The following is a 16,883-nucleotide window of genomic DNA, read 5'->3' as shown; positions in this document are numbered from 1 at the left end:
TAGATATTTCTATGCGAATCTCGATTTTGCTCATGGGGGAGTAGCTAAGGCACAAAACAAAGAATTTATTGCTTTGTAGTTCAAATTAGCTTGCCTTTTCTCTACCACATTCCATTCTTCAAATGGTTTGGAAGGTACATCTTCAAAAATTTTAAAATCTTTTAAGAGCCAAGGCTCTGATACCAAGTGAAAATCCGATGTAGGGGGGTCCCAAGTTATACTGGATTGGCAACACAATGAGGAGGGAGAATATGGTTGTTTAAGAAATAGAATCTACCAATTTAAAACCTTTAAACCGATTTTAAGATTAAGAGATCAAGAATCAATATTCAAGTTAAATCTAATGGTGCAATGCAAATAAAAGAGCAAAGAGATAGAAAGAGTGCACCCGAGATTTAAAGTGGTTCGGTCCTAAAATCCGAGGCCTACTCCAATCCACCAACCAAACCCGTTGATGGCTTCACTATTTGATCTTCTTAACCTTGGCGAAGATCGAATGCCAATTACAATAGCTTTCACTTTGGTGGCTATCCCCACCCCAATAGCTTTAACCTCAGTGGCCATCCTCACCACGGAGAATGGGCTTCGCTTCTCCGAATACTCGCCCGAATACAACACTCGAAGGTTTGAAAGAAAGAAATGAAAAATCCCTCACAAGGGTTACAAAATGGATGTACAAATTTGAGCCTATGATCCAAATCCTAAAGATGGTGATGAGAGGCACAATTGAAGTTTGATTCACTCTTGGATATTCAACTGAAGTTTTAAAGTGTTAGGATTCCTTAATTGAATGTTTAGAACACCCATATTTATAGGAAAAACAAAATATGACCGTTCAGTGGCATTACGGTAATTTCTGGAAAATTCCCAACGGCTCAAAATCCGACCGTTGTAGTGTTCTCGGAGTTCCGAGAATATTTCTCGGAGTTCCGAGAAAAAATCTCGGAGTTCCGAGAGTACACACAGAAGTTGGAAAATAGTCTACTGGACCATTTCTCGGAGTTCCGAGAATAATTCTCGGAGTTCCGAGAATTCTCGGAGTTCCGAGAAAAACTCTCGGAGTTCCGAGAAGCCAATGCAGAGCAGATTTTCAATTCTGTTTGGGCTTCCAATTCTCAACCAAGATGGGATTGCTATGAGGGTTCCAAGGTGTTGGAACACACAAATACAATCACTTGTTTATTTAGGGTGTGTGAGATTAACTTAATTATGCCTCTAAAAACCTAATCTAGGTTTGGATCAATTACATTCTAAAAGACAAAAAAATGGTCTTCAATATGAATTTCTTCATGTCTTCAAGTCTTCATGACTTCTTGCTTGATGACTTTGGCCTTCCAATTAGTGGTCCAATGTGGGCTTCTTGGCCTTCAATCCAAGCATCCTTGATCTTAATTTTTCATGATCTACAACTTAGATAATCAAACACATTAGTGATAAATGATCACTTGTGTGTTGGAATCATCAAAACAAGATGGGAATGTCAAGGTAAAAAACCATTGGGCTTACAGTAATGAACACTTATATTCAAGGGGAATTTGAGAAAAATTGGAAAGATTTTTGTAATTAGATTGATGTCCCAAATGATGGTAGGAGGATTTTCTTTTGGGGAAAAGATGAAATTAAAAATCACTTTACAAAGGAAAAAGTGTATTAGACACTGGGAACCGTTCCCCCTCCAAGTGACAAACTAAACATCAATGCCAACTCAATGAATCGTACGGCCAGGGTAGTACATAAGGTTGTGGCTTATAACATCACCCCTCAAGCAGAAAACTTTGATGCCGTCAAGCCTTTTGAAGCCCTCTTGATTCATTATATTATGAAGAAGATCAAGGTGAATCTAGCATATATCATTATAGGATACATGGAAGAGGCAGTCAAGAGAGGACAAGGAGGATTACCATTTGGGATGCTCATCTCTAAACTCCTAAGGCTTCAGGATGTCAAGCTATACCCAAACGATTTTGTAGAGAAGAGAGGGCTGCAATTTCGATTTTGCAAAGAAACCCTTTCACAAAAAATAGTAGTGTTAATCCCCAACAAATGCCCTTGTCAAGCTTCACACTACAAAGAGAAGCAAAATGTCCTCTTTTACTTTTTGTTGTTTTTTTATTCCGTTTAAAACAGATACTAGTGTAATCTGATTTGAGAAAAAGAGGGCGTTGGTCCAACCAATTTCCATAGGCAAATAGAAATTAGTCGTTGGAAATACAAGGTGACAACCCGAGAGGGGCGGGGGGGTGAATTGGCTACTTAAAAATTTGGGGCTTAATTAATTGGATTACTAAAATCAATTTTTAAATTAGGCCTTAACAAGTTTAACCCTTGATTAATCAATAAAGATATTAAGAGCTAGGGTTTGGATGTTACTTTAAGCATGCATTTACTAACCCTTGTTCGATTAAAACATAGACACAAGTTGGGTTAGAGATTACCAATCACCACAATGTGCAAATAAGAAGGAGAAGAAGAAACCATCCACAAGGCATAAGTTTTATAGTGGGTCGGTCACAACTTGACCTACTCAACTCTTCCAAGTTTTCCTCCTTGGGATTCTTCACTAACCAATAAGATTCTTTAACGGGCGAATCTTAAAGCCGTACACCAACTCCTTCAACTTCCAAGTGATCACACCCTTTCGCACGAAGCCTTTCCGAGGACACCTTCCTCTTACAAATGATTTACCTTTCTTTCTGGGCCAAATCGAAGACCCTCAAATATAGAATGAAGAAATACAATGAAAGAATTCACAATGCCTCTTGATAGGCTGATCACAACTTTTAAAGCTCACAAAGTCTCCAAGAAATAGATACAAATGTAAAGCCTATGGAGATCCTCTTGATAGAATGTAAAAATCAAAGTTCAAAGAGGTTTAACCTTTCATATGAAAGTTTAGGTTCCAAAATATAGGATTTGATCTTGTAAAAGGTTGTTTAGAAAGGTTAAGATAGTGTATATATAGCCCACAAGCAAATATGACCATTTGGGGGTAAGGGTAAAACTGTAAATTACAGGGTTGAAAAAGTCAACCTGCGAAAGCCCCAACAGATCTATTTCCCAGTCGCAGCGGTCGCCCGCCCTTATTGGGCTCTTCTTTTGAAATTCAAAATTCATACCGGCGCGATCGACCGGCCCAAGGGCGGTTGCCCTCTTGTTTGAATTAAATTTTCGCTCAAAACACTATCGCGGTCAACCAGACCCATGGAGGTCGATCGTCCACACCATACTGGATTGTTTCTGTTAGAAACAAAAGCGCATCCGCCGTAGCCCCGCTTGACCCGGTCGACCGGCTCGATAAAATTCGAGGTGGCCTGAATTTCCAGGTTCCATACCGCGGTCGGTCGACCGAGGTCGACCGGCCCTGAGTGAAATTTCATTTTAACTTTAAAATCCAGGGGCTTTTGGGCTTGTCTTTGGGCTTAAGTCCAAGGTTTTCAAACACATTTTTGGGTGTGTTGATGGTTTTCAAAGATGTAAAATGCTAAGTATGAAAACCATTTTGAAAACCTTTTGAGAGTGCATTTTAACATAAAATCACGAGGACTCCAAATAGATTCTACTAGTGTATACCATTGAGTTTTCTTAGAATGTCTTGGCTCTATTGTACTTCTTTGGACTTCTTCATCTTGAGAGTGAACTTCTTGAACGTTCGTTTGACTCTTGTGACTCCTCCAATCTTCAAGCATGTTGGAAGGTGCATGAGGTGTCACCAATGACTTGTTCAACTCCAAGCTTCTTCTTGACACTTGTTGGGAACTTATAGGATCTTCATGATGAGCTTCATGACTTAAACATCTTCAAATGAGGATGTCTCAATTGTAGGTACAAGCTCTTGATCAATGTGAGTGTGGATCCACAAGCCATGTGTTGTGTTGAGTTGTGTAATGGCGATATAACATATCAAATTCCTGTGTAGAGCACAACATCTCAAAGCAACACATTAGTCTGACAATGCTAATCAAATTGTGTTTGCTAGCATCAAAACAAGAAGGTAAGGTGAGTGATTGAACCAATAGGAACCCTTGGGCTTCCATCATTTTTTCTAGAGCGTTGAAGAAAGCCCTAATTGAAAAAGTACCCGATCGAGATATAGCAGACGTCCTCTTCTGATTCTTGATTTCAACGATTTGAATAAGAAACCCACGATCAAAAGCAATAGAAAATTAGGGTTCTAATGCTTCAAAATTGTTAGATCAAGCAAAGGTTGCTTGAAGAATTACACCCTAGGTATGTAGTTTGGAATACCTAGTTTGTTGCCTCCAGCCCCTATATATAGAGAAACACTAGGGTTATTCACTAGTTAATGGACTCTAGCCCATGTACGCCCACTACACCGGTCCATTAACTTATTGGGCTTATATTAGAACATAATAGGGTTTTATTATATACCCAACAAAAAGACATGTCATTTTTCCCCCAACATCTGGAACTTTTTAATTTTTATGATCCGATGTACTATGGTCGACCTACCCTTCTTGTTCACCCGGAACCAACCTTCTGAAAATTAAATAAATTCCCAGTAGCCAATCTGCAGTCGACCAACCCTCCACAGTCGAGAGAGCCTAAATGCTGTTCACTTCCTTTCTCCTTTCAAAATATACTTTGATAAACTCCTTTTCAAATATTTGAACCAAAAACATTTTGAAAATCTCTAACAATTTCAATGCACCCTTTGTTCTGAAGCAAAAGAAGAGAATTCTCTGCGTCTTTTCCTCCATGCTGCATTTTTTTCTTAGAAAGAATTGCAATGATAATAATGAATATATATATAGAGTGAGAGGAAAGTGTATCTACTCGATAGAGTAGATAACTTACCTACTCCGTTGGCTTAAAATATAGTGGGGGCCCACATTGTTTGAGTGATGCAAACCATTTATTTGATGGGACCTCTCATAGACAGGGTGTGCCCAAATAATCAGTTCCATAGGATCATCCCATCCCTTCGATTTGTGGAGGTTATAATGGGCGGGTATGAATCTTCACAAATCTGTTCATTTTTTACCTCCACAGTTCTAAGGGTTAGGATGATCCTAATGAGCTAATTTTTTTGGCACACCCTATCTATGTGAGGGCCCATCAAATGAATGCTTTGGATCATCCAAACACTGTGGGCCCATTGTGTTTCTAGACGACGAAGTAGATAAGTTATCTACTCAATCAAGTAGATACACTAATATCATAGAATCCCTTGTAGAAAACGGCTACAAGGGTAGCACCATTGGATACACGTCAGCCTGAGTGCATTTATGATCTCACTGAAACTATACAAGGAAATGACATGGATCCAATGGTATAGCCCTTTTCTACCAGGGCTCCTATAGATATTTACAACCTACTCTTCATCTAATATGCTTGAATTAAGGCCATTCCTTAGAAACTCACCCTTGTCGTACAATTCTCACTCTGCTATTTACAACCACCTGATGCATTGAAAGTTGACCCCCCACATATATACTGCATCATATATATTAAAGTGGAATGGTATTTCCACCCCTACATTTATACTGAAGCATATATATATTAAAGTGGAATGATATTTCCATCCCCACTTCTTTGTCTTGTACTAAAAATGACTATTTTTTCACATCTATTTGGCTGTCTTTTTTCATCATTTTTAGGAAAAGACAAACAAAAGACATTGGAAATAGTGTGAAATTGGTGGAAATTGTTCGTACGCTGGAAAATAATTTCGAACCAAACCTACTCAAATTTTATTTAGATGGACTTAAAATTTATGCTAATATCCATCCAAATGAACACTATTCATATCATTTCCTTCTAAATTGTGGAAAGAAAAAAGTTTCCCAAGAAAATATTTTCCATCAGAAATGTTTTTCTTGCCATCCAAACAGATCCTTTATTAAAATTAAAATGAAAGGCCTAAGAGTACATAATAATGGTGAAATTACATGTTGTCCGAGTGCGTAATAGAAATATCATTTCCTAATGTTTGGATTTTAGGTAAAACAGCTCTTGAAGAAAATATTTTCTTAGACTGCTTTTTTGTTTCCATATTTAATCTAAAGGGAAATGATAATTTTAGGGGTATCATTATAAATGGAAAGTACCTGGAAATAAAACTATACATTGGTGGTTCAAATCACCTTTTTCATCTGTCATCAAACAATGGAAAAGCATGAAATTTAGGAAAAAAACTTCTTTTCCAAATATTTACAGAAAATTAAAAATGGACGCTGCGTATAAATATGTTGTGTGAGCTTAATCGGCAATGTTCAGAGCCTTTTAATCAGGTGGAGGCTGAGAAGAAGACAAGGATCGATCACGAAGGGGCATTGAAGTCCGGGAAGGGGAACGGGTTTTTGTGGGACCGTCAGATCGAGGAACTTGAGTTGAAGGAGCTTCAACAGTTTAAAGCATCAATGGAAGAGCTGAGGGCTGAGGTGGGGAAGAGGTTTCTACGAAGGTGCTTCAAGATTCGACCTCCCTGAAGCCATCCAATAAAAAAAAAAATGATCTTGACCGGATTCCCACTCTTCTCGAAGCTCTCTTTGCTCTGAATCAAAGAGAGCGAAAGTCCACAGAAAAAAGACTGCGACCATTTTTTCTAATAATAGTCTTGCCCTTTTCTCCTTCATGCTGCATTATTTTCTTCTTAGAGAGAGGAGGAGGAGGAGGAGGAGGAAAAGTTGTACCTTTGCGTGATCTGGGCTTAGGCTTCTCTTGTTATTATATACACAAATCAATTCCTAAGTACTCTTCAATATTACCTAAATTACGGACCTGCCATTATTTCTTTGTAAAAGTTTGGAATTGTTTCAATATTGAAATCTCCAAAATAGGCTCATTAGAAATAATAACTCTCATTTTTAGCTAACTAAAATGAAATAAATTATTTACCTTAGTTCATATATATATTTCCACCCATTGTTTCGATAGATATTGATAGACATCTCTCTCTCTCTCTCTCTCTCTCTCTCTATATATATATATATATATATATATATATATATATATATATATGAATGCATGTATGTATGGGATTTGCTAGCGTCCATCGTAAAAGGCATTTTGCGGATGGCCTGTGGGATTTGCTAGTGTCCATCCATTAAATGCCTTTTACGATGGACGCTAGCAAATCCATGTATGTGTATATATATAGATATATATATATATATATATATATATATATATATATATATATATCGGTAAACTATTTTTGTGCCCCTCAAAAATCATGTGGGCCCAGATTTTAACCCCCACAAATCGAATGGTTAGGATGATCCTACGGAGGTGATTTTTTGGGCCCACCCTATCTATGTGAGGTCCATTAAATGAATGGTTTCATCAACCAAACAATTTGGGCCCACTCTATTTCTGGATGACGGACCAAAAAAACTTTTCCTACACTTTTCGGTGTGATAGACCTAAGGTGCCCTTACAAAAACCAGTTACAGGGCCACCTCATTGGTCCATCTCAAGAAAATTGACAACTTCCATATTTTAATGTGCTCTCATTGATGCAATTTCTTTAGGGCACATAAAAATTTGGAAGCGGTCAACTTTCTTGAGATGGACCAATGGGAGTGCCCCTGTAACTAGTTTTTTGTCAGGGCGCCCTTCGGTCTACCATTCCTCTCTCTCTGTCTATATATATATATATATATATATATATATATATATATATATATATATATATGAGTGAAATTTAATATTCCTCGTAAGATTTACATTTTAGCAAAGAGCAAGCTTAAGGAAATTTTGTCGACTAAAAGTTTGACTTCTAAATTGCTCTTGACTAGTGCAGCAAGGGCATTTAGGTAGTTCTTTGGAACTTGGGGACGGTTGCTAAAAGCCAAGCGTGAGCCTCACCCACCGTTTCCTAAACCACAATCTTTTAAAGATAACGCGAATCCTTTCACTGGCAGCATGACCTGGCGCATTAAATCATTCGTGTAACGCATGGTTTGATACCATATATGTCGAAGATTTCGAAGTAGCCATGCGTGGCATTTTCGCGAAAAATCCAAAACTGCGTCTACTATTGCAATGTTCAGTTGCAAAAAAAATTTCACTAAATTTTTTTTTTTGGAGATTTTGTTTTCTCTGCACAATTTAGAGGAAAATAATATGATTGTGGTTAATTTAGAATGTTATCATCCTAAATTGAAGGTCCCTATAAATAAAAATTGAATAGTTCAGTTCAAAAAAAAATTTGCATAAAAAATTAGGAAAGTTTATAAATATTTTTCCTTTCCAAACTTTCTAGAAAATTCTTACAATCCTAACGGGGCTTATCCATAGCCACTTGATTGATAACAAAAAATGTTATTAATTGTAATTTAAGAAAAAAAGTTTCAAATAAAAGTTTAATTACTAAATTGCTCTACGAAACTTGGGGGTGGTAGTTAAAAGCCAGTTGCGAGTCTCACTCACCGTATCCTAACCCAGTCTGTTTAAGATAACTCAATTCTTTCACACATAGTAACCTGGAGCATTAAATCATTTGGGTAACATGTGGTTTCATTCCATAGATGCCGAAGATTTCAAAGTGACCATGCGTGCTATTTTTTGGAAAAAATCCAAAATTGCGTCTACTATGGTCTCGTTTGCATTGCAAGAAAAACAATTTTGATTGTAAGTTTTTTCTCAAGAATTTTTATTATTTCCACTATATAGACGAAAATAATATGATTATGGTTAATCTAGAGGGTTGTCACCATAAATTAAAGGTTCCTCTAGGTAAAAACTGAATATGGCTCGTTGAATTGTCTTTTTTCTTACATAAAATTTGGAAATTTTATAAATATTCTTCCTTTCTAATGGTAGCTACTAGATTGACAACAAAAAAAAGTTTTAAATTTCAAAATAAGCATTTTAGCATTAAAAATATATATATTTCCAACTCTACATAGTGGGCCAGCATTCATTAGATCTGAAACATCTATCAAGGGTTGTTAATAGGCATGAATGCTCTAATGGATCCAATCAATTTCGATATGCTGGAGGGGGACATAGACATAAGATATGAGTATGCTAGAATGTCTATAAACACCCCATTTTGTTCCACTTAGCTGATGATATTCTGTTACGGTGGACTCCACGATGAATCCCTTTGTTGGGAGGAGTAACACGTTTCATATGATTACAGAACGATATCAATTTCAAACCAAAACATCATTTGTAAACCGAAGTCTGAGGGCCTAGTCGATGAAGCCATCACACCCATTTTAAGGACCAAAACACTTCTTCAAAGAAAGAACAATTAATCCCCAAAGCTCATCCCCAAACAACCAGGGCAATCGAAACAAGTAGCCCCGTGTGAGTAGGGGTGCAACTCGGGTCAGGTTAGATCAGGTTGAGTGAAATCCCGAAGGGCAACAACCAAGAGAGGGGTGAATTGGTGTTTTCAAATTTTTCTATTTGAAAAGCTAGGGCAAGTGAGTTTGGCCAAATTAGTTCTAACCCTTGTTCAAGTTATATTAAAAATAAGAGGGAAAGAGATTACCAACACCACAAGAGAGAGGAGGAAGAGTAAGGAGACCACACAATGATTTGACACCGTCTCACAAAGCGTATACACATTCACCACCTCAACAAGGGGATACACCCTTGTATTACAAATCCACCTTCAAAGATGTTCTTCTTCGTTGCAGTCCGACCTTGAAGTAAGAAACTCCTCTTTGCAAATCTCAAAGCTCAAGCCTCTTATACACATGAAAGGAAGAAGAAGGGAAAATGAAGAACACCCAAGCCTCCTATAGGTGTATAAACTCTCAAATCTCACAAGACTCCCAATGATTAACACTAAAAGCTTAGGGAGAACCTCTTGATAAGAAGTGAATGCAAGTTTAAATGCTGAAGAGATTTGGAGAAGAATCCTTTTGATTTTTCAAGAGAAAGCTCAAGGCTTTATATTCAAATGTTCGAAAGGTGTTAGGGAAGGTCTTTGATGGGGTTTAAATAGACCTACTTCATTTGGAAAAGAACAAGGGTAAAACTGTAATAAAATTGGGTGGTTGCACCTACCCACTGTACACCCCAACGTCTCTTTTGCGAGTCCGCCGCGGTCGATCGAGCCTCCGCGGTCACCCACCCTTATCGGGCACCCCTTGTTTATTTTTAAAATCTTTATCTCCGCGGTCGACCGAGGTAATCGCGGTCGCCCGCCGAGGGCTTACTGTTTTGGAAATATTTTGGCATGAAAAAGGCTAACTCGGTCGACCAGACCTTCGCGGTCGCCCTCCATGGGCTTACTGTTTCTAAAATTTATTTTGCCTAAAAACTTCCCGCGGTCGATCGAGGGGTTGGCAGTCGACCTCTGATACTGTAGACACCCCATTTTGCTCTGCTTTAATCAACAAAGAAGTTAGTGTTCTTATTATCAGTCTTTTTCAGTGTTTTCCATTCCCATGCCCGCTTCTTATGTTTTCTCAATCTTTCCGATCATTTCCGCAATGTTCTGCATCTTTCTTTTCGCCAAGTGTTGAGAGGAGTCATTCACGAGAGTCCGAGCAAAGGGGAGAATTTGGACCCGTTTGGTGGGCCCGCATTGTACATTTGTTGCGATTCGGATCAAACGGGGGGCCCGCATATTATTTTAATGAAAAATGAGTTTCGAGCCTACTTCAATGCATAAAGATGACCATCAAGGGAACGGTCAAGATCTCAGAAAAATCATTTTTTACACCTAATTTGGTTGCGACCATCAAGTTGAATTATTCGGATAATTCTTGGGAATAATTTTTAGGCACAAATTGGCGTGGATCATCCCATGAAGATGATTTAGGGGGGCAAGATCGGATTACTCTATGGAACTAATTATTGAAATGATTTGGGTTCACATCTTATGTATAATGCGGCCCACCCAATTAAGCGGCTCAGGATCATCATTGGAGGGGATTTAGAAAGGCCAGATTAATTTTAGCGGGACCCGTGTGGAGTGTATCTTGATTCAAATATATAGGCGTGATTAATTTTAGTGGGACCCACTTGTTTATTTCGTTGTTATTTGAAGGACTTGTGCGACTAAATGTATAAGGATCTTGGCTATGTGGGTCAAGAACAAAGGGCCCACTAAAGTGTCGCAATGGCCCGTGTTAATTGGATATTGAAGAAGTAATGGACCGGCTGTGATGTCCTTGTTAGTTGTATGACCATGTCAATTACACATGTGATAAGGTGACTGGCTTAAGTTTCTAAATTAACGAGGTGTTGAAGTGGCCTGTTAATTACAAAAGGGGAATATGTTTAGGCTTTGGTAAAATATCCTCAAGCAGTTTTGGTGGTGGATATGGACAGCACGTCTAATGCTACTATGGAAGGCATATAATTGGGAAGGGAATTTTGTCGAAGCATTTTGGTTGCCTTCCTAATATACATGCTCGTTTAAGGTCCAGCCTCAAGGAGAAAATGTCAAAAGGTGAGGTATTATGCCACATATTATTATTTCAAATTAGCAATGTCTTTATTAGTAGGAAATAAGGGAGCCAAGGATTTTGATCCATAGCATCTTGTTTGTCTTGTGGTAACCGTATGGCCTAGGAAGAATAGAAGGTTCCCATTATATCTTTTTTGGTTTCCTATGTAATAGAAAACAAGACTAGGTGATTAGAAAGGATGACTAGCTTTCCATTCTAAGAAGATTAATTTAGCAACATCATGGTCAAGAGAATTGGAATATAACAGAAAAAGAAAGAGAAACATAGGGGAGGTGGCTGGCGGTTCAAAAGAAAAAGGAAGAAAAAGGAGAAAACTCTCGGCAATCTTGGCGGAGAAGAGGAACGTATTTTGGCAGATCGAGGATCCCTCTCCAGAGAGCTCCACGGTTTCTCCATTCTCTCTATCTTTCCCCATCCCACGGCCTCTCAAGCCCCCCCCCCCTCAGTCACCAACTCTGTGTATCTCCCTCTGTTATTCTTCCCTCTCCATATCACCCACGATTTTGATTCTCTCAAGCTCTCTCGCTATTCCTTCCTCTCCCCTACCCATTGCCCTCTGTTCTTCCCTTCCCCTACCTCTCTCCATCTCTCACCCCCTCAACTAGCCGAGCGATCTCTATATTTTTTCTCAAAAAAAACAGTGTCGTTTTTTTTGAAAAAAAAAAAAAAACGAGAAAAAAACAGAGTCCCCCTATATCACTCGGTTTTCTTTCTCTCTTCCTTTCATTCTGTTTTCATCGCCCCCTCCCATCTCTCTATTACTCACATCTACTTCACCCACTCCCTCTGTTTTCCTCTACTTCACCCACTCCCTCGGTTTCTCACCTACACTCACTCCCTCAGTTTTTCTCTCCTCATCTCACGCCCTCTATTTTTCCTCCTCACCATCTCTCACGCACGCCCTCTGTTTCTCCGTTTACACTCTTCTTTATCTAACTTTTCAAAAACAGAGTATCGTTTTGACGAGAGAAAAAGCAAAAAGGATCAAAATAAAAAAAAAGGTGTCGTATTTCCTCTTACTCTGTCTCTTGGATTTTCTCTTTCCATCTTATTCTCAAGCTATCCACACTACTCTCTTTCTCTCTCTCTCTCTCTCTCTCTCTCTCTCTCTCTCTCTCCACCACCTCTCCCTCACTCTCCCACTCGGTTCTCTCTCCCCCTCTCATCACCCACTGTTTCCATTGCTATCTCTACCTCTCTCGAATTGTTTCTCTCTATCTCTCTCGGATTGTCACTCTCAACTCACACTCTTTCTATATCTCTCATCATCTCTCCCTATCACTCTCTCTTACTCACACTCTCTCTATATATCTCTCTCTCAATCACTCATATTCTCCCCATCAGCAGTGAGAAAATAAAAGAAAGAATAAAAGCGGAGCGGATTACACGTCGGCGAGATTTTCTCGGAATTTTTGGCTTTTAGATTCGGCGAGGAACTCCATCACAGGTTGGTACACTGTTCTAGGATTTTTTCAGAATTATTTGGTATTTTTTTAGATTTTTGCATGATTTTTAAGCATTTAAATGAATTTAATTTAATAATAAACGTGTGTTCTTAAAATCATGATCTGCATGAGTGTTTCAATTCCGTTTTGTCTCAAAATTTAATACAATGATCTATCTAAATAGAGTAAAATAACTATCGGATCGGATCGGACATTGGATCAACGGTTTTTTAGAATTTGAGTGAAGAGTGGAATTTTATTTAAAATAATGGCTGAGAAATTACGAAATTCGAAAAAATAGCCATCTCAGGATGATCTATTTTTTGGAATTTTCTTGTGTTCATCATATCAGAACAAGATTAAAGGACGTTTTCCGGAGTCGTGATTTTCTCGAAAATCGTGTTTTAAAAATAGAAAACTATTCAAAAATATCTTTTTGACAAAGAAAAATAAATTATATAGTAAACGGATTCCAAAATTAATAAAATTTCGTGGGAAAATAATATGATGCTGGACAATTCTATCATGACTTTTTACGAAATTTTGGACTTGGTTAGGTATATTATTTTATGCTTTCTTTGAAAATTATCAGATTTTGGGAGAATTTTTACTGACATGAAATCACTGATTAAATTTTCAAAATTTTTACAGTAGTCTTATATTTGACGTTTCTTGCTTCTGTAAAATTGTGAATTGATTTGGATCTTGTTTCTTATTGGTTGTAGTGTAAATTCATAATCTGGTCTTAAAATTGAAAAATCCGAAACTGGTAGTAAATAGTCTTTAAAATTCATAAAAATCTCACACCATGCTATGTTTACTTATATCTTTCTAATGTATAAATTTCAATGAATTTAGATTTCTATTTCTAGTAGTTTCTGTGTTATTTTTGCAATCTGGTCTTATTATTGTTAAATCAAAATTAAATATGAGCTTCATGTAAAAATCTGCAAAACTCTTTCAATAAGCTATCACATCCTGTTTCTGCAGAAATTTCAAATCATTTCGAATTTGTTTGCAACAATTTCACTTGTAAAATCACTCATATGGTTTAAAATTGATAAAATCCATTAAAAAATTGAAATTAATTGAAATTCATCTGAAAATCTCTAAAGAACCTTAAATCTCTGTCACATATTAATTCCTTAATCAATTGAAACTGAAATCTTAAGATCTTTAGATTTTCCTGGAAAAATGGCCAGTGCATCCATAATCGTATCCCAATTGCAACCAATCTTTGACAATTTGAATATTTAAGCTATAGCATGTTGTTGGCTCCGAGGTTACTGTCCACGAAAATCCTGAGATATGCCAGGCAATAAGATGCTATAACCTAAGTATTAAATTGCACAAGAAAAGAGCGCACGATTCCCTTCCTTGGATGCCATTCGAGGCCGAAATTGGTGAACCCTAGAACCTCTGGTATTCCTTAAATGTCCAGAAACTGAAAATCCTTAAAATATGAAATTAATTAACCTCAAGAACTGAAATCGATTCATCTCGTGTCTCTCGGAACCATTGGATTATGGTTTACGTCATAAGAACCATTAGAGCCCAATTTAGGAACACTGGTGTCGTGTCGTGTCCTAAGTTTTAGGGAGTCCTAGAGTTAGGAGTCCAGCCTCATCACGTACGTTTGCTATGGATAGCAACCGTGCCCTAGGTCTAGTTACACTAGTCACCCAATCTTTCCCTAGGACTCCTAACTCTAGGACTAGTTACACTAGTCACCCAATCTTTCCCTAGGACAAGCCTAGTAAACTAGGATGTAGGCTAACCTGCATTAGTCTAAGGAACAACTTGCATTTAGATAAGAATCATATAGCATCTTAGATGAAATCCTAAGATAATAAAATCCTCAACTTGAATTAAATAACTTCTCTTAAAACTGTTGAAACAGTCAATCCCGTCTAGGTCGGTGTCTTAGTTGAGTTAGGCATAAGTAGCTTAGCTTAGGTGCACCGAACTACGTCGACTCTGATCCCACTGAGGCTTGGGTACGTAGGCAGCTTGGATGTCTGATGGCATACCAACCGCGAGTCGGCTCCACAACAAATTGGGGGGTTTTGTATATTAATTTTCTTATAAAATCAAAATTAAATATGGTCTTATAGGTTCATTTTTGAACCTGGACCATTTCTCGGAGCTCCGATAAATTGTCTCGGAGTTCCGAGCTTGGAGGTCTGAGAATAATTCTCGGAGTTCCAAAACTGGGTTTCCAACATTCAACGTCCAACTTGAAAAATTCATATCTCATTCGTTTCTTGTCGGATTTCGACGTTCTTATACTATACGGATATGATAAAAATGAGAGATATCAAAATATTTGAAAATGTTTTAAATAAGTTTTGATAGGATTTAGTTACTGGTCCAGGTTGGCCTTTGGAACTCGGTTTTTGTTCAAATGTGATGGAATGACATATGAGTCCCAAATGTTGGTACACCACCATGGCCATTTACTTGTCCATTTAAGTCTTTCTTTAAGCTTGTTGGTCTCTTTGAAAAATATATTTTTAGGGGTTTTAAGATGTGCCTTGACTAGAGAAAACATAAGAGTGATAGGTGAAACAATCTACCATTTTTATTACTCTCTTGAATGAACTCTTGAGGTAGCCATTGCTGGATCTTCCCTTTGTGTGCATGACTTGCTTTGGGATCTTCAAGATTGAGCTTATTGCTTGACACTTTCTAAGGATGATGCCACCATTTGGTTCAAGCTCTTTTGCAAGTTGTTGATCCACAATCTTTGGCCTTCAATGATCTTCCTTTGTTTGTTCAATACTTTGAGATGACTAATTTTGAGCTTCTCCTTGGTTGATCTTCCAAGGTATGCTTGATTGAAGTATGCTTTAGCTCCTTTGCATTTTGTTTGGTCCATCTTCAAGTATAGGCCATCAATGGTGTGTGCTAGCATGGATTGACCTGTGAATTCCCTGTGTATAGCACAACACTCAAGGCAAATAATTAGTCCATAAAGGACTAATCAATTTGTGTTTGTTAATCATCAAAGCAAGGTGATTGAGTGACCCCAAGAGAACCCTTAGGCTTACAATCTCCCCATTTTTTATGATGACAAACCAAATTGATTAGAGAGGTGGGAGGAACCTCTTATGAGGATTAGATAAACAATATAAGCATAACTACTCCCCCTCAACATATGCATAAGTTAGATTTACCAAATTATAGTATAGAATGCATATAAATTATGGGCATCTAATCAATTTTATAATTCTCCCCCTTTTGGCATAAGCAAAATGGAAGGATTAATAGTTAAGCACAATACAAAGCATGAAAGATATTCAATGAATATTGATGCTCCCCTAACTTCTTATCATGAATATAAGATAAACAAGGTATAGATGCCATGATAAGAGCATAACAATATAGAAACAAGATATCAAATGTAAATCAAGTCTATGTTGGAGAAAAAGCAAAGAGACATTACATTTTAGCTCAAATTTGTAGGGTATATGAAATAAACTAAAATTTAAATAACCCTATGACCCGTATTTAATTTTAGAAGAATAATATGGCAATATAAAGCTCTTGTTATACTTATCATGAAGGAAATAGTAAATGTAAAGTTTAGCATGATAAGCCCCCATTTTTTTGGTTAAGATATGAATATTTAAGCACAATAAGTGGGGAATATCAAAATGGACAACGCAAACATATCATTATAGTCCATATGAACATAAAGATATCAAAAATTAGCTCTCCCCCTAAAGATTTGTCATTGGCCATAGGTGAAACCTATGAGGTAAGGTACGACAAGGCATAATAGGCCAAAAATATAAAAGTGAATACATGGCCAATGAGACTTATCTTGAATATATAGAATAAATCACTTTATAAGCTCATGATAAGGAAATTTTTTCATAGAGAATATGATAGACAACTATAAGAAGGTCCTATGAAAGAGATTCTAGAGCTCTATCTTCGATAGTTCTCTAGAAGAGAGTACTTATCCTTGGAATAGATGATCCAAAATTTAAGATCTAACCAAATTGATTATCCAAGATAAGTATGAAGCCTAGAG

This window comes from Tasmannia lanceolata, unplaced genomic scaffold (genome assembly GCF_043159265.1).
Source record: "Tasmannia lanceolata isolate RefF3 unplaced genomic scaffold, GAP_Taslan_0.1 ptg000018l, whole genome shotgun sequence".
NCBI classification, from domain to species: Eukaryota; Viridiplantae; Streptophyta; class Magnoliopsida; order Canellales; family Winteraceae; genus Tasmannia; species Tasmannia lanceolata.
This window is presented reverse-complemented; position numbering follows the sequence as displayed.